The sequence below is a fragment of the Equus quagga genome, chromosome 8 (assembly GCF_021613505.1).
Source record: "Equus quagga isolate Etosha38 chromosome 8, UCLA_HA_Equagga_1.0, whole genome shotgun sequence".
In the NCBI taxonomy this organism is placed as follows: Eukaryota; Metazoa; Chordata; class Mammalia; order Perissodactyla; family Equidae; genus Equus; species Equus quagga.
This window is the reverse complement of record NC_060274.1, coordinates 66428110-66455054: the sequence shown is the minus strand read 5'-3', so window position 1 is coordinate 66455054 and position 26945 is coordinate 66428110. Positions and strand designations below refer to the sequence as shown.

The 26945-nt window shown below is 36.1% G+C and overlaps 1 protein-coding gene across 2 annotated transcripts in view; it reads right to left on the bottom strand.

Moving 5' to 3' along the window:
- Positions 1–26945, bottom strand: part of UMAD1 (UBAP1-MVB12-associated (UMA) domain containing 1) — a 211313-nt gene that overhangs the window by 20468 nt on the left and 163900 nt on the right. The window lies entirely within an intron of this gene.

The following is a 26945-nucleotide window of genomic DNA, read 5'->3' as shown; positions in this document are numbered from 1 at the left end:
AATCATATAGCTGATAAGGGACTTGCATCTAGAATATATAAAAAACTATTATAACTCAATAATAAAAAGACAACTCATTTAAAGAATAGTCAAAGGATTTAAATAGACATTCCTCCAAAGCAGGCATGCAAATGGACAATAAGCACATAGAAAGATGCTTGACATCATCACTCATGAAGGAAATGCAAGTCAAAACCATGAGATACCCACAAGGAGCTACTTCACACCCATTAGGATGGCTATAATAAAAAAGTCAGAAAATAACAACTGCTGGCTAGGAGGCAGAGAAATTGGAACCGTCACACACTGCTGCTGGGAATGTAAAATGGTGCAGCCCCTTTGGAAAACAGCCTGGCAGTTTCTCAAATGGTTAAACCGAGTTATTGTAAGACTCAGCAATTCTACTGCTAGGTATGTACTCAAAAGAATTAAAAACAAGCTTTCAAAAAAAGTACTTGAATATAAATTTTTATAGCAGCATTATTCACAATAACCACAAGGTAGAAACAACCCACATGTCCATCAACTGATGAATGGGTAAACAGAATGTGGTATATTCACACAATGGAATATTATTTAGCAAGTAGAGGAATAAAAAGGAATGAAGTACTGATACATGCTTCAACGTGGATGGCCCTTGAAAACATTACACTAAGTGAAAGAAGCCAGTCACAAAAGACTATATCATATGATTCTACTTATATGAAATATTCAGCATAGGCAAATCTATTGAGACAAAAAGTAGGTTCGTGGTGAAAATTTCACCTTTACTTTTAACAGAAAAAAGCTACATCTTCAAATAAAAAGAATACATATTGGTCGTAGTTAGTGTTTATTATTTTCTAAAACACTTAATCAGACTCATAAAAGAAACATTTTCATTCTTTTGCCGACATATTTTTGAATATCATAAATCCATATTCATTTTTAAATTTCATTTAACCTAAAATATTTACATAAACTTGAAAGAAATATTGTAGAGTCTACTACATATAATGTACCTAAAAAGCACTAACACACCTTTGTAAGGCCCCTCCTACCCTGTAATTATTAGTGGCCCAATTCCTTCTCTTCATTTTACTGTCAGCTTCATTCTAGTAATAAGTATCCTCAGATTCATGAACTAATTGAAGGAAAAAAATCAAGCTCTTCCATCTCATTGAGATGCCCTTCCAAAAAGATTTACTTTTCACATCTAATAATTTAAAAAATTTTAATATATTTATGTTGTTTTGATTGATTATATACTACTAATAATTAAAATAATAATGCTGAAGAAATTTTCTAACATTTGGCCTTATCGTCATAGTAAATATATTTTTTTAAAAAAATTAATTTATATCAATATTTTTTGTTGCCAAGAAATATGGTATGGTGATCCATAAAAGACTTTCCAGATAAAGGATAAAATTCTTTGAGGGAAGTGGATGGAAATCTGCGTTCAGGTAGAAAAAGAAATGATGTAAAATTTCTGATTGTTAGCTTGTTCATGTATTTTTTTAATGATGTCATGTATCAAATTGCTATGGGATCTCAATTTCATTGGATATATTTGAAAGAATGATATAATAGTTTTATGTTTAAATATCAATATTTATAATACATGGGAAATTCAGTCTTTTGCAACTATTAAAGTTATAATAGAAAATTTTTATGACATCTTAAAAATGTGTATGGGGGTACATTGTTGTTAAGACTCCTTTAAAGAATAACTGCTCTAGGGCTGGCCCCATGGCCAAGTGGTTAAGTTCGCACGCTCTGCTTTGGCGGCCCAAGGTTTTGCCAATTCAGATCCTAGGGACATGGCACCGCTCATCAAGCCATGCTGAGGCAGTGTCCCACATAGCACAAGTGGAAGGACCTGCAACTAGAATATACAACTATGTACTGGGGGGCGTTGGGGAGAAGAAGACAGCAAAAAAAAAGAGAAGAAGAAGATTGGCAACAGATGTTAGCTCAGGTGCCAATCTTTAAAAAAAAAAAAAACTGTTATAGAGTATATATACAGAATTATCTTCACCTTTGCTAGATATTGCCAGATTGCTCTCTAGAGTAGTTGTATAGACTTATTACTGGGTGTGAGGGTTTTCTTTTGCCCACACCACAACTAAAGGCTTTTTCATCTTTCCCAGTCCGAATGTGAAAAAGGTATCATATTTCAATTTGCCTTTGCTCCCCACTTCTATCTAACACTCCTTGCTTCACTCTAAGCACATCCTCCTAACTCTTTAAGTCTTATCTTCAATACCACTTCCTCAGAGAGGCCTGCTCTGTCCATCCCATCTTAAAGTAGATTCCCCATCCACTTGTTCTCTATCTCACTCCATAGGTTATCTCCTTCACTCTACTTATCATGGCCTGACATAGTTTTATCTGTCTGCCTATTTTTATTTTAGATTAGTTTTTGGTCTGTGTCTCCTCCTAAAATGTAAGTTCCATGAGGCAGAGTTCCTGTCCAGTCAATTCTATGAGTATTCTATGAGCAGTACGTAGTGGAACACCTGGCACACAGTAGACACTCAACAAGTGCAACTGCATGAATGAATGTTGCAGTGTTGAGCAATGAAGTTACTCAACAGTGTTGAGCTGTTATCCTTTACCCTTCCTTCAGAAGACCCCTCATAATCCACTGAGACCATAGTCCCTGGTTGGTGGCCTTCCTCTTGGCCACATTCCTTAATTTTATTCTGGATGAACTTATATGTGCACACCCCCACAAATGCTTTTGCAGTGAATTGTGTTGAAATGTAGAAAAGATAATATAAACACACTGGTTGAGGGCTCCCAAACTATGCGATCTTGGAAAAGTTACCTTATGTTACCTTAGTTACTTAATCTTCATATGCCTCAGTTTCCTCACCTGTAAAGTGGGAGTAAGTAAACCTACTTAGAACATCATTGTGATGACTGAAGGAGATAACACTGGTAAAGCTCCTTAATACACTTCCTGGAACACGGTAAGTACTCAGTAAACCTTAGTTATTATTCCTTGACAACTATCATGAAATTTGAAAAAGTCAGTTAAGTCTACCACATGCAGTATTAGCCTAAATTTCAGCATAAGGGAAATACTTTATTCTAAGAAATCCAAGTAACATAAAAAATATAATCATAACTTAAATAACAGGCAGGCTAACATCATTGTAAGAATTTGGCATACAGTTTTTCAAAGAACAAGAGAAATTATTTTATTATCCTTGCAAATTGAGAAAGTAGTTTAAATAAAGCTGGCAGTAAAACATAACAGAATTGCCAGAGTATATATAGCTTTTTAAAAAAATCTCCTTCAGAAATACTGATAATTGACCTAATAATTCTAAAAGCAGGCTTGACTTTCTAGTTGTCTTTTCCATTAAGCGTGATGACTAAATAAGAAAAGAGCCAATTACAATTTTTATAATGATTTCCTGGTTTCCAAACCCAAGTGGTATGGATCAAGGCAGCATTCCAGTCAAGATTTCATAACTTCTTTTTCTTCCTTTAACAATGCTCAGAGAAATAACTTCTTCTAACAAACATTTCAGTAACAGTAAGCTTTATTCAGCATATCCTCTGTTGTCATTTCTGAGACCACCAGAAGTGTCATTTGACCCTATCTTCCTTGGTGGAAGTACCACATTTGGTAGTGAGCATAATTTTAACCAAACTGTGAACATTTTGGACACCAGACCAACTGTTGGTGTAGGAACTGGAGACTTCCTGCAGTGAAACCACACATTTGTGTAATTTCAACCCAATTACCAAATTCACTGGAATGCATTAAAGTTGCTAAAATGTGTTCTCTTTTTGAAAACTGTAATTGTATGTCATTTTACTTTGAGACAGCAAACTGAAACACTGATTGCCCATAAAGTGTATTTTGATACATTTAGTGGCATAACAGATTCTATTAAATTCAGTTAAAGTTACTGTAGATAAATAACTGACACAGAAACTAGTCAAGCTGAAAGAGGCTTCAATAATTTAGTCAATTAATAATAAGTGTTAAAAATTATAATTAAAAAAATGATATGCCAGATAGTATATCATGGGTTCAAAAACTTTTAAGAATTCCTCTCCTCATTTAGTAATAAGTTAAAAAATTCCTCATTGGCTTAATTCATATTGGCTCAAACATATCAAAAGATGACTGTCAACTAAAAACATTTTAAGAATTTTCTAACTACATGTAAACAAACCAAATCACTTTAAGAAATTTGGCCAAACGGGTATAAATAATGACCTTCATTTCTGCAGTTAAAAAATATGCATTGTATGGGGCTGGCCCCGTGGCCGAGTGGTTAAGTTCGCGCCCTCTGCTGCAGGCGGCCCAGTGTTTCGTTGGTTCGAATCCTGGGCGCGGACATGGCACTGCTCATCAAACCACGCTGAGGCAGCGTCCCACATGCCACAACTAGAAGGACCTACAATGAAGAATATACAACTATGTACCGGGGGGCTTTGGGGAGGAAAAAGGAAAAAAAATAAAATCTTTAAAAAAAAAAATATGCATTGTAATTATAAGAATGGCTAAGGCAGTATGATACAGAGGAAAGAAATGAATTAGGAACCAGAAGGTCAACTGCATTCATCTATTCAAAAAAATATTTGAGTTCCTATAGGAACTCAATGTCTGCCATAATGCTTGGCACCAGACAGAGTGGGGAATAAATAGTCATGGTGCTGCTTTGGTGGAGATCATAGTACAGAGGGGAAATTGGGCAAAGCACAAGGAATCCAACTGTGGGGAGTGTTATAAGGAAGGAACAGCAGGCAATGAGAAGAAACGGGATGGGTGGTGGGCATGAAGGGGAGCGAGATAATGAATTTTGACTGTGCATGTGATCAAATATATATTTTTTAAGTGAAAAACCTCTAAAGTAAACTTATGTGACTCAATTGCCATAGTTAAGGTTAAAATATTTGAAATCTGGAAATAATTATTAATTGCAAATTATTTGTTTCAATACTCTAACTCTCAATACATGTCAAGTTTTAAAATTCAATTCAGTGTTATAATAGCATCTGGTATAGTTACCAAACCATAACTAAAGATTATCAAAATTTCACCATGATTTTGAAAAGCCAATTGGGAAAAAAACAACCACCTACTATTTGGATGGGCTGGGGTTTTTTTGAGAATAGACCATTAAAATAGACAAGTAATGACCACTGAGATAGGAGAGAAATTGGCATGTCTAGTGCCTTTTTTCTTATTGAGATATAATTGACATATTGGTTCAAAGTATATAACGTAATGATTCAATATTTGAATATTGTGAAATGATCACCACAATGTCTAGTTATCATCCATCACCACACATATTTGCAGAAAACTTTATTTTTCTTGTGATAAGAACTTTTAAGATTTATTCTCTTAGCAACTTTCTAATATACAATCAAGTATTATTAACTATAGTCACCAAGCTGTACATTACATCACATGGACTTATTTATTTTATAATGGAAAGTTTGTAACTTTCGACCACCTTCACCTATTTCTCCCACCACCCACCCCAGCCTCTGGCAACCCCAATCTGTTCTCTGTATCTGTGAGTTCAGTTTGTTTTTTTTTTTCGTAGATTCCACATATAAGTGAGATCATACAGTATTTATCTTTCTCTGTCTGACTTATTGCACTTAGCATAATGTCCTCAAGGTTCATCCATGTTGTCACAAATGGCAAGGTTTCCTTCTTTTTTTATGGGTGAATTATCTATATAACATTTTCTTTAACCATTCATCCATCAATAGACACTTAAATTGTTTCCATGTCTTAACTATTATAAATAATGCTGCAATGAACATGGGGGTGCATATATCTTTTCAAGCTAGTGTTTCATTTTCTTCAGATAAATACTGGAAAGTGGAATTGCTAGATCTCATGGTAGTTCTACATTTAATTTTGTGAGGAACCTCCATACTGTTTTCCACAGTGGCTGCCCCAATTTACATTTCCATCAACAGTGCAAAAGGGTTCCCTTTTCTCCACATTTTCACTAACACTTAACTCTTTTCCTTTTGCTAATAGCCATTCTAACAGGTGTGAGGTGATATCTCATTGTGGTTTTGATTTGCATTTCCCTGATGATTAGTGATGCTGAGCACCTTTTCATGGTCTCTGTTGGCCATCTGTATGTTTTCTTTGGAAAAATGTCTATTCAAATCTTCTGCCCATTTTTAAATCAGATTGTTTGTTTTCTGCTATTGAGTTGCATGAGTTCTTTATATATTTTAGATATTAACCCTTTATCAGATATATGGTTTGCAAATATTTTCTCCCATTCAATAGGTTGCCTTTTCATTTTGTTAATGGTTTCCTTTGCTGGGCAGCAGCTTTTTAGTTTGATGTAGTCCCACTTGTTTATTTTTGCTTTTGTGTCTGTGCTTTTGGTGCCAAATCTAAAAAACTGCCAAGACCAATGTCAAGGAGCTTACAGCCTATGTTTTCTCCTAGGAGTTTCATGGTTTCAGGTCTTACGTTCAAGTTTTTAACCCATTTTGAGTTGATTTTTGTGTATAGTATAAGACAAGTGTCCAGTTTCTTTCTTTTGCACATAACTGTCTATTTTTCCCAACACTATTTATTGAAGAGACTGTCCTTTCCCCATTTGTATATTTTTGGCTCCTTTGTCATAAATTAATTGACCATATATGCATGGGTTTATTTCCGAGCTCTCTATTCTGTTCCATTGGTTTATGTGTATTTTTATAGCAATAACGCTATTTTGATTATTTATTATAGTTTTGTAATATTGTTTGAAATCAGGGGATGTGATGCCTCCGGCTTTGTTCTTCTTTCTCAGGATTGCTTTGGCTATTCAGGGTCTTTTGTGGTTCCATATGAATTTTAGGATTGTTTTTTCTATTTCTGTGAAAAATGCCATTGGAATTTTGATAGAGACTGCATTGAATCTATAGATTTCTTTGGGTACTATCGACATTTTAACAATGTTAATGCTTCTAGAGATTGCTTTGGGTATTGTGGACATTTTAACAACATTAGTGCTTCCAATCCATAAGCACAGACTATCTTTCTATTTATTTGTGTCTTCTTCACTGTCTTCATCAATGTCTTATAGTTTTCAGTGTACAGGTCTTTCACTTACTTGGTTAAATTTATTTCTGGTATTTTATTCTTTTTGACGCAATTGGAAAAAAACAAGTACCATTTGGATGAGCTTTTTAACATAGTCTCATCTGTTCATGTTTTATTTCATAAATGTGATATTTTATGGATATTATATTTGTAATGAGAATATCTCCAGCTATGTGTTGTAAAGATTGTGATATCTCTCAGATAATAATTATGAATTTTTATATATTTATAGAAAAAATAAGATGTCTTTATAACCAGATTTGACCAAGAACTCTTACTTCAGTGGTGGAGGATTTCTGGGAAGCCAGGGAGGAGCTAAAAATATTTTAAAAATAAGAACAAACACTTGCTCGTTTATCTTTTACTTGGATTTAGATAAATTTGATCCTATGGGATTCTATGGAATATTATGCCATATATATATGCTTTACATACATGTCATCCAAATCTGTACAACCACCCTACAGGTAAGTGGTAGCATGTATGTCCTAATGTATGGACGAAGAAAGTGAGGCACAGAGACATTAAATAACTGGTCCAAGGTCACAGTCTGTACACTGTAGAACACCATACTATATTGCTCTTAAAAACTGAACTCAGGATGACTTTTCTACACATGAGCAATTTGTTAGCTCAAATAAAGGCTGTTCGCACAATACTAACACAGAGAGTATTAAAGCTTAGCAAGAGAAAATAACTAGTTGCCTAGCAGTTTACCAAGGAAATATACAGCCTGGAGGTCTCACTCTTACCAGCATTATTCCCCAGTTAGATGCTAACATGATAGTGTTAACCCTAGAGCAAACCCATAAGGACTTGAAATTTATGACGTATCTGTATTATAAGAGTGCAATGAGATTGAAAACTCTAGTATGGTATTTACTGGATCTATTTAAAAAGTATTTCCACTGCCTTATATGTTCTGTTTGCAAGGTCATAAGGAAAACTACCTCCATTTTAAGAAAAGCTAATAACTGAAATTTCAAATTTATAAAACAAAGTAAAAGGAAGTTTTACTTGCACTATAGGAAGAGTCTTTGCTCTAACTAAAGGGTTCTGTGAAGAATTCTGAAGGACAGACATTTCCTCTTACAATTAAAGTATTAGAGTCACAAAAAGCTGGTATCACTGAGAAGGGCAATAGTCTTAAGATTTGCGTGGAACTTCTAGTCTCAAGCTTTACTACTATGCTAAGATGCTTGTGACTTAAAGCAGGGTCCTTCATTTCTCTGAATTCTATTTGGTTTTGGATTAGAGGATCTTTAACCCCATAGATCAGCCCTGTTAAACAGAAATTAACGAGAGCCACATATATAATTTAAATTTTTCTGCTAGCCACAGTAAAAAAGGAAATGGAAACAGCTGAAATTATTTTTAACAATACAGTATATTTAAATATACATATATATATATATTTTTTTTATTATTTTTTTTTTTTGAGGAAGATCAACCCTGAGCTAACATCTGCTGCCAATCCTCCTCTTTTCACTGAGGAAGACCGGCCCTGAGCTAACATCCATGCCCATTTTCTTCTACTTTATATGTGGGACGCCTGCCACAGCATGGCTTGCCAAGCGCTGCCATATCCACACCCGGGATCCCAACCGGCGAACACCAGGCTGCCGAAGGAACATGTGCACTTAACTGCTGCATCACCGGGCTGGCTCCTTAACAATATATTTTATCTAATATATTTTAAACATATTTTATTAAATATAAATATAAATAAATATTTATTTAAATATATTTAAAATGTCAGTTCAACAAACAATATAAAAAAATTATTAATGAGATATTTTAAATTCCTTTTTTCAGACTATGCCTTGGAAATCCACTGTATATTTTATACCTACAGCACATTTCAACTCAGACTGGCCACATTTCGAGTGCTCAGTAGCCACGTGTAGACAGTGGCTACCGTATGGGACAGTGCAGTTCTAGAAGTCTATTCTCCAACAATTTATGTAGAATGTTTCAGGAGCATTCCATTATTAAAAGTGAGGCACACTAGCAGAAATTAGGCTTAATAAAAGTAGCTGTCCACACAGTGTGGTTTATTTAATGGCAACACTATGAAGGTCCCCAACTACAGAGGCCTGAAAATCCACCTTTGATGGACATTCCTGTGTAGTAAACAAAAACCACCCATGTTTTTCACCGTTTTAAAATATAAATCATAGAAAGATAACAGATTGACAAATTAAGCTCTTAGTGCAAACTGAAATCTTTTTAGAAGCATATGGAATTGCTTCTAAATTAAAAGTAAAAAAGAAGTAAATTAAAGGGTCCTTAACACTTGATGTGAATGTGTTTGAATTTATATATTAGTTGGATCACTAGCATCTTACATGACTTTGGGGGAGTAGGGATCAGAAACCTGGGAAGGGTAGATACCTAAGAAAAAATTTACCTACTTACAATTCAGCCTTGCATTCTTATGATTTAACTTTAATGAGAACTTACAGTCTGAACTAAAATGGAAAAAAAGATAAAAGGAAAAAAAATCCACATAATCACATGCTAGGTGAAGTCACACCCAAAGAAGGGCTGTCATTTTGACGGGAATGTCAATTAATGACAGCTGTGAGAGAGTGATGTTGGAGAAGGAATTAACACCAGAAGTCAGTCTTGCAAGAGGCTCTTGGCTCCTCTAAGAAGAGGTATTAACAAAACATTAAAAATAACTAACAGAGAAGCATAGGTAGGCAAGCTATATTAAAACAACCAGGTCCTAAATGAGAGTTGAAATTCAAACCTTGAACTGCACCTTGAGAGGAGACATGGTAGATTATGGCATGGAGCTTGTTGAAGGCAAAAATCTGGACTGTGTGTAATTTGTGCCCTCTTGTCAACCAGTTCCCACTCTGAGATTCAGACGAAGGTTCTGGGTGATCCTATCTGCAGGTGACCACATAATGGACACCTGGGAAGGCCGTGCCAGCCTCTTATTAAGAGGAAGGAAGAGAGGGAACGAGATTGGTCACCAAAGCACCTTCAGCCACGCATTTTCATTCAGTCGGGTGGAGGAAGGCTATGAATTTAGGATAAGTATTCATGTCTTACATGAAAGCGTTCATTCCTTCCCACTGGCAAGCTGGAAAGGACCACTTTGTCATAAACCAAGAATTAGTCATCTCATTCAGTTTACTCTTATAAGCAAACCTCAATTTTAAACTTGCAAAATTTTGTGTGTGTGTGTGTGTGTGTGTGTGTGTGTGTGTTAGGGGGAAACCCCCTGTTGGTTTTTGAGGTTTGGGGGAGGCGGGGTTTTGGGGGGTTACAGAATTGACATTACTGGGTCCGGGGAATGTTAGCTGTTCAAATAATGTCAATTCAGGAAATTGTGGAAGTGAGATTGTAACCCAGGTCAGTCTGGCTCCAAAGCCAGAACTTTTTTCCTAGGTGGAAAGGATTTTATCTGAGAATCACAAGGTGGCAAGGAACCCTCATTGCAGAAAATACAGCCACTTTTTATGAAGTCCTCCTTTCTTTAGGCTCTTAAGGTATCTGCAGCCTACTAGGCCCATATTTATGAACAGGTTTGAATTCAATCCAAATATAACGCTCAATAGAATGTTACATAATATTAAATACCACAAGTATAGCAGTTTACTTGATCCCTTCATTTATTTTCTATGTGTAAGAATAAGAACAGTATTCTTCATTGCCAATCCATGCAGAGATGGGTTAAAAGAAACAGAGATTTACATACAGCTCTAGAAGAAAAGTACTCTAAGTTCAGAAGATCTTTGATTTTAAAATAAGGTTTACCATTCCTCACAGAAGAATCTGCTGCTCTTTAGCAATCATTTGAGTTCTAGAACTACCCAATGAGCAATTAATTGGGCCAAGAAAGAGGTTCATTTTGGTAGTGAATCTCAAGAATAGACAGGTGGGCCCTGACAGGGACACCTGCATGCCAAAGCAACTGACCTTCTACACACTTTGCAGCCAAGTGCTCAACTTTAAAAGTCGGGGCTTAAAATGGCATCTTGTGTTTTTCTTTCTTAAAGTGGCAAGGAGACTTTATTTAGTGTCTGCAAAGTGGATTCATTAAACAGATTTTTAAATGTGTGCATCCAGACTGCTGTCTGAAGAGCTGACTGTATGGGATGGGCCATCTTAAACAGAACCATATTTAAGAAATGGTGAGATTCTTCACCCAACAGATGATGGCCCACGGCATCCCCTTTCATGGTCACAGGACAGACTGTATTGGGTTTTCGTAACTTCCTTTATCCCCCACAGACTGAGAGCTCTGGGAGGGCGTGGACCATGTCTATTTTGTTCATAATTGTATTCTCTCTCCATCCTTCAGAACCATGCCTGGCATAGAACAGGTGCTTAGGAAGTATTTGCTGAAAGGGGAAAAAAGAATTTTCTCAGGAGAGGCTAAAAGAAACAATAGACCTCCAGTGACCAAGATTTCTGAAGAATATGTATTGAGTAAGAGATGTACTCTTTATTTTTTCCCTAGGATAGTAACAGTTTTCCTCAGATAATGAACTTTCTTCTCAGTGGAATATTCACACAATAGCCATCCAAAAAATAAAAAGGCAACTTGATTTGCCTTGCTATATTTTTTTTTTTAATTTTTTTTTTTTTCCTTTTTCTCCCCAAAGCCCCCCGGTACATAGTTGTGTATTCTTCGTTGTGGGTTCTTCTAGTTGTGGCATGTGGGACGCTGCCTCAGCGCGGTCTGACGAGCAGTGCCATGTCCGCGCCCAGGATTCGAACCAACGAAACACTGGGCCGCCTGCAGCGGAGCACGCGAACTTAACCACTTGGCCACGGGGCCAGCCCCAAGCCTTGCTATATTTTACTCAACAGCATCATGGAAATGCCCACAGGTTATCAGAAAATATAGCACTATTTTTCTTTTAGACCTCAATAAATCATTCTAAGTTTTTGATGGATGACAATAAAAAGTTTTAAATGTCCTAAGTTCTTATGCTCATATTGGTGATGGCAAATCAGGTTTTAAACCTGTCTAGGTCTTGGTTATGCTTATCAAAATAAGTTAAAGGTCACCTTTTAGATCGGAAATATAGCAATGACAACACAAGAAAACGAATGACAATGACAACAAAGAGCATTACATGTAGCAGTTTCTAATTTACAAAGTATTTCCACATCCATAACCTCATTCGTTTTTAATAACACCCCCGTGAAGAAGGCAGAGAGAGAGTTACCCTCATTTTACAGAGGCAGGTCTGGAGCTCACAGAGCGAAGTCACTCAGGGTTACACAATTAGGAAATGAATAGTTGGGGATTGCGTGTGTGAAATGGGGAGAGAAGCACAGCTGAAGGAATTTAAAAGATGACTGGTTTATAAAACATAACCTTTCGTTTACTTTATTGTCCTTGCTTACCTAACACACCCAACAGAGAGACTGCACAGAGATTACGTTCTTTACCGTAAGGTGTCATTATCTAGCCTTGTCATCATTATTTTTGTTTTATACAGGGCCATGGAGAAAAGTGTGCCTTCCTGTATAAGATGGTAGGTTTTTAAATTAGCTCTTTTATTCATTTGTAATACAAGCTGACAAGAACTATTATAGAGGACAGAGAGGATTGGGAATAAAACATAAGAGGTTACGTTTCTTTATAGCAAACTAAAATCTGGTGGATATAAAGGGAGAAATGTATTTCATTCTCTTAAGACTAGAATAGAATCTGGAATGTTCCAAATGGTAATATTTCCCAATTCTTTCTTTGATAGTATCTTTTCTAAGATGTTTGTCTGCCAGCCTTCCCAGTGATCCAGAGAATCTACATGAAAACATGCTTTTGTATGCAATAACACAAAAATAAGATTATGTTACATTGTCAGTTTCTACCTCGTAGAATTCCTTGCATTCTTTAGTGAGACCACATCTTGAAGAGTCACTAAACTACCTAGAAATACACATTAGCTTTAAACAGTACTGTTACCCTGATTAATAACACTCTTCCTTTGTGGGGGAGGGAGCAAGAGTAAAAGAGGCTCACAAAGTAACTTGAAAACATAAAATATTAGAGTCTTATATGTTTAATGTCTGTCTCCTTTCTCCATTCCCACTCTGGTGACAGGAACGCTGAAACACTACTAACAGCCTTTTAGGTTCTTATTAATGGGGAAATGCTCATCAGTTGTCTTAGCCTTTAGGTTTGTTGAGAGAAAATAAGGTCTATTAGGAGACTGTTTGGCTCCCAAGGGCAAGGAGTTGCATCCAACTCTTGCAGGCTTCTGATGCCTACAGACTGCAAAATCAGGCCATGATAGGATGGAGCGCCTCCTTGCTTTAGTATTACTCTGGAAGGTTAGTTAAGAATACTCACAATTTTGGTGACCCGGGTTTGTGGGTTCAGATCCCGGGCAAGGACCTATACCACTCACCAAGCCCTGTCATGGTGGTGACCCATGTACAAAATAGAGGAAGACTAGTGCAGATGTCAGCTCAGGGCTAATCTTCCTCACCAAAAAAAAAAAAAAAAGAAAGAAAGAAAAGAAAAATACTGCCAATGTCTAGGGGTTTTCTCCCCCAAACTCTATTAGGAACCCTCCCTGATGATCATCTACAATTGGTGGTTTTTAACCTTTGGTAAGGACATGTTGAAAATTTAATAAAAGATCTGACTCTTCCCAGGATAATGCTGCTGCTGTTGCCACTATTAGTAATAATAATGATGATAATACAAAACTAGTAGCAGTTATTGTTTATTGAGTGCACATACTATATGCAATGACTTGAGCTAAGTGCCCTTCAAGGAGACACTGATCCTGATTCATCCCTCCTTCCTCTCATACTCCCCCAGTTCACCATGCTTTCCTCCACCCTGTCTCCTATGATCATTCTTGGCAATGCCAACATTCATGTAGATTATGGTTCTCAACCCTGAATGCACATTATAATCATATGGGGAGCTCTTAAAAAATAGCAATTCCCCAGAAACCACACACAGAGATCCCGATTTAATTAGTCTGGAGTAGGGCCTGGGCATCAATATTCTTTGAAACCTCCTCAGATTTTGTGCAGCCAGAGTTGAAAACCATGAATATACACTCCATCCTTTCAGTTCCACGCCCTCCAAAATCTTCTTTGTTCAACCCACAACAGCCATGTGCTTCCCTGGTCATCTTAGACCTTAGGTTAATAATAAAACTACTAACCCCAGAGCTCTACTTCCTGCTTTGCGCATGTTGACTACCATCTCCTAACAATCTACTTCACCCCCTAGAAGCTGCACTCTGGCAGTTCAGTGACCCCACAAAGAGGGCCAATCCACTTTTTGTTGTCCAGGTCACCATCATGTCTTTTCCTTCTTTGTCCAACTTTGATTCTGTATTTCATCACTGTAATTATTTCACTGCATACACCTTTAATTCCATTGCCTTCTTGTTTCTACCTGGTTTTCATCTATCTGGTAAAATCCCAACCCCAGTTAAACCCAATTTTATACCAACTGCAAACCCGAATGCACTTGAGCAGCCGGACGTGAGTTGGAGGAAAGCACAGAATCATGTTGACTAGTTTCATTTTAAATTTATGGCTAAAAATCTCTAGAGATCATCTTCACTTCCTTTCAACAAATCTACCAACCTACCTGCAACTGTGCCATATACTCTTCCCCACCCCTCATTAAGTTGGATGAACTCTCTCTGGGGTCAAACCATTTGTACGCCGCAACACTTCTCAAGAACTTTGTCCTTGAAACTACTCCTTCGTTCTCATTATAACTTTTCATCTATTTACTACATCACTCCTATTAGTATCCAACATGATGTAACATCTCCTATTTAAAAAAAAAGCTTTTTATTCCTATCTCCCTCGTCCTAATGCTTCATTGCTCTGTTCTCCTGTATAGTAAAATGCCGCAAAAAAGTGTCCATCCTTGCTGTATATTTTATTTCATTTCTTAAACAATGAGGAGATAATATATTAAAATATGTGTAAGACATAAAGAATATAACATAACAAGCACCACTCAAGTATTTCACCACTCAGTTTTGGAAGAGAACATCACTAGGAACTCTCAAGTTTACTTTGTGTCCTCCCACAACATATTCCTTTCCCTCCCTCACTAGGAAGTAAATGCTATCCTTTTTGTTTGCAAAACATCCATCTCCCCATTTCCACCACCTCTTGGCAACCACCAATCTACTCTTTGTTTTTATGAGTTCAGTTTTTTTAGATTCCACATGTAAGTGAGATCATACAGTATTTGTCTTTCTCTGTCTGACTTATTTCACTTAGTGTAATAGCCTCAAGGTTCATCCATGTTGTTGCATATGGCAGCATTTCCTTCTTTTTTTATCGCTGAATAATATTTTATTCTGTGTGTGTATGTGTGTGTATACATATATATATGTCACATTTTCTTTATCCATTCCTCCATTCCTCTGTCAGTAGACAATGGGTTTTTTCCATATCTTAGCCATTGTAAATAATGCTGCAATGAACATGGAGGTGCAGATATCTCTTCAGATACTGATTTCATTTCCTTTAGATAAATACCCAGAAGTGGGATTGCTGGATCACAAGGCAGTTCTTTTTTAAAATTTTTGAGGAACCTCCATACTGTTTTCCATAGTGGCTGCACCAATTTACATTCCCACCACAGTGTACAAAGGTTCCCTTTTCCCCACATTCTCACCAACACTTGTTATCTCTTGTCTTTTTGATAACAGCCATTCTACAGGTATGATGTGATATGTCATTGTGGGTTTTTTCTCTCTTTTTTTTGCTGAGGAAGATTAGCCCTGAGCTAACATCTGTGCCAGTCTTCCTCTACTTTATATGTGGGTTGCTGCCACAGCATGACTGATGAGTGGTGTAGGCCTGTGCCCGGGATCTGAACCCACAAACTCAGGCCACTGGAGCGCAACAAACTTTAACCACTATGCTACAGGGCCAGCCCCTCTCATTGTGGGTTTGATTTGCATTTCCCTGATGAATAGTGATGCTAAGCACCTTTTCACGTACCTGTTGGCCATTTGTATGTCTTCTTTGGAAAAATGTCTTTTCAGGTCCTCTGTCCATATTTTAATTGGATTATTTGTTTTTTTTGCTATTGAGTTGTATGAGTTCCTTATATATTTTGGAATATTAACCCCTTATGAGATATATGGCTTGCAAATATCTTCTCCCACTCTCTAGGATACTTTTTCATTTGGATGATGGTTTCTTTTGCTGTGCAGAAGCTTTTTAGTTTGACGTAGTCCTACTTGTTTATTTTTGTTTCTGTTGCTTGTGCTTTTGGTGTCAAATCCAAAAAACCAAGACCAAAGTGAAGGAACTTACTGCCTATGTTTTCTTCTAGGAGTTTCATGGTTTCAGGTCTTACACATTTAAGTCTTTAATCTATTTTGACTTAATTTTTGTAAGCAGTATAATATAAGGGGCCTATTTCATTCTTTGCATGTGAATATCCAGTTTTCTCAACACCATTTATTGAAGAGACTGTGCTTTTCCCATTGACTATTCTTGGTTCCTTTGTCAAATATTAGTTGACCATATATGTGTGGGTTTATTTCTGAATTCTCAATTCTGTTCCATTGGTCCATAATCTATTTTTATGCCAATTCCATACTGTTTTGATTATCATTGCTTCATAATATAGTTTGAAATAAGGAAGTGTGATGCCTCCAGCTTTGTTCTTTTTCAAGATTGTTTTGGCTTTTCAGGGTCTTTTGTAGTTCCATACATATTTTAGGATTGTTTTTTCTATTTCCGTGAAAAATGCCATTGAAATTTTGATAGGGATTATGTTGAATCTATAGGTTGCCTTGGGTAGGATGGACATTTTAACAATTTATTAAGTCTTCCAGTCTATGAACAGGATATCTTTCCATTAATTTCTGTCTTCTTCCATTTCTTTCATCAATGTCCTAGAATCTTCAGTGTACAGATCTTCCACCTCCTCGTTTAAATGTATTCCTAAATATGCTATTGTTGGATGCCACTGTAAATGGGATTTTTTTAAATTTCTTTTTCAGATAGTTTGTTGTTAGTGTATAGAAATGCAACTGATTTTTCTATGTTGACTTTGTATTGAGCAACTTTACTGAATTTGTAAATTAGTTCTAAAATGTTTTTTGTTGGATTCTTTAGGGTCTTCCTTATAATGATATTCTGAATATGCATATATCTTTGCTTTGCTTTTCTTTATAATTGTGTCACAAATATTTATAGCTCTAAACAATATATTATATAGCTTTGCATGTTTTGAACTTCATATAATTATATTTATTTTTCTGTGGCTTGCTTTATTCTCCTAACACTATGTTAAGATTCCATACTGCTATGTGAAGCAGTTTTAAATCCAATTTCACTTTCTTAGAGTATCCCATTTATGAATAAGCACTATTTATTCATTCATTGTGTGCATGATGGATATTTGTATTGTCTCCAGTTCCGACTATCATGAATAGTGCTACTGTGATCACTCTTATGCATGTCCACTGGTCATAAAAGTCCTTCTAGGCTATACAACTAGCAGTGGAATTGCTGGGTCATAAAGGAATCACATGTTCAATTTATGAAGAGATGCCAAATTATTGTTAAAAGTGGCTGTACTAATTTTATTACTTGATTGGATAATGTTGATTGATTATAAGATAATCTTTAAAATTGTATTGATATTTGCTCTATGGTACAGTATATGACTTATTTTCATAAATGTTCCAGGTGTACTTGAGAAGAATATCCACTGTATATAGTCTGTGGTCAACATCAACTTCTTAATTCTGTTGCTCAAATCATTTACACCCTTCCTGATTATTACTGTCTATTTCAACAGTCAGCACACTACAGCCCATGGGCCAAAGCTGGCCCATAGCCTCTGCCATACAGCCCAGTGAACTAGAAATGATGCAAAAAGAAATATGCAACAGAGAGCATATGTGCCCTGTAAAGTCTAAAATATTTACTATATGGCCCTTTTTAAGAAAAAGTTTGGTGAACTCTGGGCTATTTGATAAGTGAATGACTAAGAGAAGTATATTTGAACCTCCAACTCTGATGATAGATTTTTCTTTTTATCCTTGGGTTTCTGTCTGTTTTTTACTTTATATAATTTTCATCTATGTTATTAGGGGCATACAACTTTAGAACTGTCATATTTTCTGGTGAAATGAACCTTTTACCATGATCTAGTGACCCTCTATCTCCAGTAACACCTTTTGCCTTAAAATCTAGTCTAATGATATTTGTAGTTATGTCATCCTTTTTTTTTTAAACCTTTCTCTACCCTTAGTATTTTTCATGTAAATCACAATACTGTATTTAGATTTCTTTTAAGCTAGCTTATCTTTCCAATCAATTTAATAAACTTTGCTCTTCTTTTTTCTTTTTGGTGAGGAAGATTGGCCCTGAGCTAATATCTGTTGCCAATCTTCCTCTATTTTGTGTATATGGGATGCCACCACAGCATGGCTTGATGAGCCGTGTGTAGGTCTGTGCCTGGGATCTGAACGCACGAACTCCAGGCTGCCAAAGTAGAGCATACAAACTTAACCACTATACCACCAGGCTGGCCCCTAAGCTTTGCTTTTTAACAAATGGATTTTGTTAATTTACTCATATTATAGTGACTGACATATCTGCATTTATTCTACCATCTTATGTGTGCTCTTTGTTTTTCTTTTACTTTCTTTTGGGTTGACTGAATATTTTTATTCCTTTTTAAGTCTCCACGAATTTAGAATTTATACTATTTCTTCTCATATGAACCACTTTCATCATTCCTTCTTGCAGCTCAGGTCTTCTATCTGGAATCATTTTCCTTCTGCCTGAAATACATCATTTTGAATTTCCTTTAGAGAGAGTCTCTTGGTTTTGCATACCTGAAAAGAACTTGCAGGTTTTGCATATCTAAAAATAACTTTATTTGCCCTTATTCTTGAAATTTTTGCTGTATATGGAATTCTGCATTGACACATATTTTCTTACCACTTTGAAGATACTATGTCACTGCCTTCTGGCTCCACTGTTGTTATTGACAAGTCAGCTGTAACTCTGTTATGATTTTGAGGCAATCTTTTGAAATATTTCATTGTTTTTTGGTGGTGTGTAGATTTGCTATTATAAGTCTAATGTGGATTTCTTTCTGTTTATTCTTTTTGGAATTTTTTGGGCTTCCTAAATCTGAAGATTGATATCTTTCACTAGTTTTGGAGTGTTATTAGCTTCTATCTTTTCAAATATTGTCTCTGCCCCATTCTCTGATTTTGACCCCTCTGCTCTGGGATTCCATTAAGATGCATGTCAGACCTCCTCATTTTATTACATTATAATATTAGCTATTATATTATTAGATGTTGTTTTATTATAATATATAATAGCACCCTGCATGCTATTATTTGCATTTCTATATCTCTCTGTGTTACATTCTGAGTAACTCCTTTGATCTGTCTTCTAGCCCATAAAATCTCTCTTCATCTATGTCTAATATATTAAATGCCAACCAGTGCATTAAGTGACTATTTTTAATTCCTAATGTTCCAATTTGTTTTTTGCCAAATATGCTTGATCTTTTTTAAAAAGTCTCATGATCCCTAGCATATTTTCAAGTCTGTCTTTTAGTCTTTAAATATAGTAAACATAACTATTTTGTCTTAGATGAGATATACTAAAAACTGAGTCTCTTGCATATCTGATTCTGCTATGTTTTTGTTAACTCTCACTCACACAGCCTTATTTCCTTACATATTTTTGTGAAGTTTGACTGAAGAATCAATATTCCTTGGAATTCTATCTGTAAGAATCTTTCAGGCCTGGTTAAAAGGGACTCCTCCACAGGGGAGTTATGTTCGCTTCTGCCAGAACCTAGGGATACAAACGACCCAGGAAAATTTAAGCTAAGTTCTTGACTTCTGGTTTTCTTGAACCTTTCAAAGGTATCATCAAGTAACTGAAAAATGTAATGGCAAATTTAAAAAGACAGACAATATGACAAATAGAGAACAGAAGGAAGAGAACTGAGATCTAAACGACTCCTAAAGGATACTCTGAAGAAGAAATCAGTCTTGAGACCCACACCTTGCTCTATATGGTAAATTTTTAAATTTCAAAGACAAAGAAAATAAACTATAGAATTACACAGAAAAGAAAATTACCTACCCAGAAGATAATGGAGTGATATGTATAGCTTTGAGCAAACCAAAGATGGTGACATAAGAATTTTATAGCTGGTAAAATTACTGTTTGTGTGTAAAGACAACAGAAAACCAGTTTTAAATATGCAAGAACTTAAAACTATATTCAAGTTATTTTTAAAGTAATTATGTAGAGATGTTTAACATCAAAATTAAGAAATTCAGGAAGATAAAATTATTGTACAATGATTGATGGTAAGCAGTTAAATATAGAGGTAAATCAGTGTAACAGTTGTGGATAGGAAACCAGATTAAGAAGAGTTATTCAATACAATTAATAAAATCCAATCCTTAAGATTATATTAATAAAGACTGTAAGTAAGAAGGAGTATGTAAGATTATATTTTACATGTTATGAAGCTGAAAACAAAAAATATAATTCTTAGATTTGACAGGTTGGTGAAATTTAGATTATAGAATGTTTTTAGAGACTATAAAAATAATCACTTATGTAAATAAAAAATATCTTCCATATCATTGAAGAAAAAACAAACAAAACAAGATATTATCCATAGGAATGAAAAGAATAAAAACTAAAAGGAAGCAAAAAACCCCAGAAAACCCTAAAATAACTAATATAAGATCACATTTATCAGCTATTTCAATAAATGTGTTTTAAATCTCTTTATTGAAGGACAAATAATTTCCTTTGTTACTTAAAAGGTGACTTTTATATTATGCCACCTGTCATGGTAGCACACAATTCTATTTTATTTCCTTTCTACCACTTACCACTATTAGAATGGTCTTGTTTCTTGCCCAATTCTCTGCACTAGAATATAAACTCCATAAGAAAGAATTCTGGCTGTCTTGTTCATGCCTATATTTCTAGGACCTCAATAAAGAAGAGTTGTATCAATCAGTGAGAGTAGGAATGAGTGAATGACTAGAAGTCACGAAGAAAGATTAAAAATAAAAAGGCAAACAAAAAGAAAGCAGAAGTTAAAATAAAAATGTCATATAAAAAGTGATAGCAAAATACTTCAAAAAATATATAGAAGATGTTTTTGATGTTGATAAAAGACAAAACCCATAATGAAATTTAGAAGTCATAAATCTTGTTACATCAAACAACAGGATCAACATATGTAAAGCAAAACGAAAACACAGAAATACAGACAGAAAATGATAGAATTACAATGATGGTCAGTGACTAATACACTGCTAATAGTCTTCAACAGCTTAGGTCAATAAAACATAAATAAGAACATAGAATATTTGAATAATTTACCCCCTTGAATGTGTGTGTGTGTATTTTATATGCATATAAACAACTTTGTACCCAACAAAGTATTTTCTAAGTAGCCATATATTGTTTAATCAGAAAATAATCATTAATAAAAAATACTACATTCCACTGGTAAAAAACTTTTGACAAGCCTTCTTCCCCAAAAGCTGTTTAAAAAATAATTCATGGAATTGAAATAAAAATTTGGAGTAGATACAAATTTATCTAGATGGAAAAAAAATTTTAAGTCTAAGCATCTGGAAACCATTAGCAAGACTGGTCTAACATTTTTGCAAATGTCACATTTATCTAATACCTTCTAAGGAGTACAGTCTCAAACAGGCAAATAAATTGCAGGAAGATTTCATAAGCCTGAATGAGTGGACAGAAAATTGGAATAATGCTTTCTGAAGGCACTAGGGCAGTTCAGTTCCACAACCACATGACAAATAACAATAATTTTTCTGCATAAAAACTATGTTAAATTTGATTTCAGAATGCTATGTATAACTCTATATGCCTTGAGAAATGAAAGGCAAAGAATGAAGGTAACATTTATTGAGCAAATATGTGTTGTTCTGATGTATAATTAAATCTAATAATCAATACCTAAAAGAATGGCTGTTTTCATTGACTCAACAAATAGTTCCTAAGAACCTACACTATGTCAGGCATTGTTATAAGCACTGGGAAGACGTATAATAAAATTAGGTGAAATGTATTGTATAGTAGTAGGTGGTGATAGGTACTATAAAGAAAAATAAAGCAGAAAGGAGGGATGGAGGGTATTGGAGTAGACAATTACAATTTTAAATAAAATTAGTCAGGAAAGGCTTTCCTGAGAAGATGATAATTGAACAAACACTTGTAGGAGATGAGGGAAGGGTATACCAGGGCAGAACAGCCAATGGGAAAGCTCTGAGGCAGGAGTATAAACAGTCAGGAGGCAGTGAGGTTGAAGCAGTGTGAACAATGGAAATGGTAGTAGAATGGGCTACTGCGAGACCAGACTGTGTAGGGTCCTGAGGTTATGGTCAAAGACTTTGGCTTGTACTTGAAAACTGATCTGCCTTACGTTTGAAAAGAATCACTACGTCCTTTGAGTAGTTGAGAGTAGCCTGCTGAGCAGCAAGGATGGAAGAAGGGAGTTAAGAAGCTTGTACAGTAATCCAGGTAGAAGATAATGGTTGCTTGGACCTAGGCGGCAGTGAAGGGGGCAAGGAGTGATGGATTCTGAATGTATCTGGAGGTATAGCCAAGAGAATTTGCTGGTGGATCAAATGTAGGTAAGAGATAAGAGGAGTGGGCATAACTCCAAAGATTCAGCCTGAGCAACTGTAAAGATAAAGTTTCATTCTTTCCATTTTACGGAAAGGTAACTAGATGTTGTTCTAAAGCTCACAGTTTTTCCACAATGCCTCATTACTTGAGGAAAAAGGTAACTAAAATCATGTGCATAGAGCTTCTACCATACAGATTACAGACTTTTCATGTTACAAATGAAGGTTGAGAAGACATTTTCTTTTAATAATTGGTAATATCTCCCTGAATTATGAGGTTTATTGTTACAATGATCTGGTGAAGCTTGAAAATGTAAAAAGGCTGGAAAGAGGATAGGAAATTTATGGATGACAGATTCCTATCAGGTTATCTACGGATGGCAGGGATCCTGGGGTAGATCTTCACATTCCTGAGGCTGATGCCATGATAAATTACCCAGAGAACCTCCTCGGAAACCAACATTGGACAGAATGAGATGGAGAACAGACTTTCCAAAGATTAGATATGAGAATCTCGTTTGCTCTGGCTTCTTCATTTCAAGTGTTTCAAATAGAAATTTGAAAAAGTAACTACCAATGTTCAAGCTGCTTTTCAGGGACTAAAGATGTTTTTTAAGCGTATATACAGAGCTGTGTTTTGGACATTTAGCATATAGATATAGCTTTCCAATTAGTTTCTCATAGTATAAACCTTAATAGGCTCCAAGAAATGTATTTGTTTAATTTCTTCAAGCTTTCTTTTATATTGTCTCATTTGCCATGTTAATAGGATGCCCCAGCAATACAAGTCCATTTTGTTGTTGTTGTTGAGATAAAATATATTCTCTTTTCCATTATTCTTATTGGAAACATTACATTGGACATCTAGAATTAATTTTCTTCTATCCTGCTATCTTTGTCTATTTGTATAAACATGCTATGGTGGGGTAATTCCCAAGAGTTGGCTCTCTTAAATCTGACCCCTCCTGACGTCCCTATTTCAATGAAAGGTACTCCCTCTTTCTTCCCAGTCATCTTGACCCTGCTCCTTCCTGTCCTTCATGTCTATGGCAGGACCGTTGCCAATATCAAGAAATACTAACTCTGCAGTATGCCTCATGTGTATAGTACCTCTCTTTTTCACTCCCAATGCTAAGAGTCCAGAGATGACTCTGGTGTTAATTTTGGCAACATCTCTGAAGGCATCTCCTCTCCCCTGGTCCCTCCCTGCTGCACTTCATCTGGCATGCAGGGGCCTGCTTAATTTTAAATCACCGCTCTGGTCATATCACTCCATCAAAACCATATAGTGGCTTCATGTTGACAGCAGAATTAAGTATAAATTTTTCCTTTTTTTTTTTTTTTCTGCTTTATCTCCCCAAACCTCCCCTGTACATAGTTGTATATCTTAGTTGCAGGTCCTTCTAGTTGTGGGATGTGGGATGCCGCCTCAAGGTGGCCTGATGAGCAGTGCCATGTCCGCGCTCAGGATCCGAACCCCAGGCCGCCGCAGCGGAGTGCATGAACTTAACCATTCGGCCAAGGACCTGGCCCCTTAAGTATAAATTTTTCTACCTACCTTTCAGGGCCCTCCCCAATGCGGCCCCACACTGCCTTTCCATTCTTATCTCCTACCACTTCCTTTACAAGGTTGCTACAACTCTAGCAAAACCAATCACTCTTCCCTCAACCCGCCTCTGTTTCAGCAGCTCGGTGCCTCTGCTCACACAAAAACATTCCTTCTTGTCTTTCAAACTTCCCCTCTTGTCTATCACAAGTTGACCTATCCTTCAAGTCCTATCTCAAATGCAGCTTCGAAGAGGCTCTTGCTGATGCCCCTGATCAGCGTGACCACCAGCTCCACTGCACTCCCACCTGTTGGCCCAGCACTTTGTTTATACAGTGCTTACTGCACTCTGCAGACCCGAGCACCCTTCTTATCTTCAACACTTTAGTCTAAGCTCCTAGAGGATGAAAAGAGTGCTTTGCTCATCTCTGAATCTCCCAGGGTGGTAGGATGGTGCCTGACACAAAGGTGAGTTCAAGGATTATCAGTGACGAGAAGCGTTAAAGAGTAGACATCTTAAAAGAGGCTGTTTTTAAACGTACTATTAAAAGTGAACATTCCCCTTTCACTTAATGACAGGATATCAGTGGAGACAAACGGATATAACAGTATCTTTCTGGTCCTCTTCAGTATTCTTTCTACTCTTCTGTGTAAACAGAATTTACATTATAGTGATTAAAAGTCCCTGTAAAATGGTGTCATGAGGCCACATCTGGGAAGAGGGTCAGTCTTTACCAATCTGTTCTTGACTCACTATATAGCGCGTAAGGAGAATATGAGATGGTGTGTTTGTTTGGATTAGAGACAGAAAGGAAATGGAGTTTTCAAGGGAGAAAAAAATTACAAAAGAACAACCTGTTTCACAAAATGTAGTCTGTGGAAAAATCTTTCAGCTGAATGTCAAGATTAAGAAAAATCAATAAAACCTTTGAAACCAGAACTATGCGAAAGGCTTTTTGGGCTTGATGGCAAAATACAAAGCTATGGCTTCAAGAAAGTAAAATCTTTCTCCAATAACCACAAAAGCAATTCTTCAATATTCAGGAGCCTCCATGGCCCCAAAATATGCTTAGAACAAATTGCTTATTACACAGATAGGGATAGTCAAGATTCAAAGGGCCAGCACTTTCAAAAGGAGTTTTACCAAGACTGTAATTAGTTGTTCTGGCAAAAACTGCATACACGTCTAATTGCATACACAATTGGCTAATTGTATCTTCAAAATGAAGGGTAAAGGGTTAATTGTATCCACATCTGGCCACAAAGAAAGAGATTGTCCTTTGAAAATATGACACTACACTTACATGAAAATTTGCATTAAACAACCATTCCTATTACTACTAATAATTCTAACAATACCACATGCTTACAAATTAATACCTTTCATCATGACCCTGAAAACACTTTACAAACATTAATTAATCTCAGAATACTCCTATGAGGTATGAAAGGTGATTATCCCAACGGTGTCAATGAGGATATACAGGAAAGTTAGGTAGTTGTCAAAAAGCCACATAGGGAATCAGTGTTGCCAGCCCCTGGCTGGGAACACTGGCCCAGTCCCCGGGGAGGTTCAATGGGGAGTCTGGTTCACAATCAGCAAAAATGTGCCTAAAATCAATGTAAACCTAAGTAATCAAATTTCAGAATAGTGAAAACTGGCCTGTGATTTAAAAACTCCTTTGACTTCTTTTATTCAAGGGAACATTAAAACATCAAGAATGGAGCTAATAAGTGAAACTGTTCTGTTCCTTGGTTTGATTTTGTGATCAAATATTTCAGATAATCAAAAAAAAGTACAGAGAATCCTATGATGCATCCCCAATGGATGGTACTTTTAAAAATAATGTAAGAGGAATACATTTCTGCAAGAGATGGATACTTAGAATATTCTGGCTATAGCAGCCTTAAGATGAGGACATGCTGGACATAAAGACATGGGGTGAGGGACTAAAATGGAGCAAAATTAACGTTACCTTAATTCTAACTGTGGTGAATTTATGTCAAATTACTAGTCAGGAGCATCCAGTTTACACTAGTCGAGAATATCTAACATAATATAAATAAACTTCCTTACAAATGCAGAAGTATATCATTAGTATTTGAGTAACCTTAAAATCTTCTCTAAGAATGAGAGATATAAGGGCTTATTTTTAACAACAACAAAATATACATTTTAGGACTGATTTATTTTTTTATTTTTATTTCTTTTGCTTAAGGAAGATTCACCCTGAGCTAACATCTGTGTTAATGTTCCTCTATTTTGTATGTGGGTTGCTGCCACAGTATGGTTGTCAACAGTGGTACAGGTCCGCACCTGGGAATCGAATCTGGGCCACCAAAGTGGAGTGTGTCAAACAACCACTGGGATACAGGGCCGGCCCCTGATTTATGAATTTATTTTTAAAGTTTTTATTTATTTATTTTTCCTTCTTCTCCCCAAAGCCCCCCAATACATAGTTGTGTATTTTAGTTGTGGGTCCTTCTAGTTGTGGCATGTGGGATGCCACCTCAGCATGGCTTGATGAGCAGTGCCACGTCCGTGCCTAGGATCGAAACCAGCAAAACCCCAGGCCGCTGAAGCAGAGCATGTGAACTTAACCACTCAGCCACGGAGCCGGCCCCTGATTTATTTTTGTATAATTAAAAAAATATATTCTTAAAACCACAC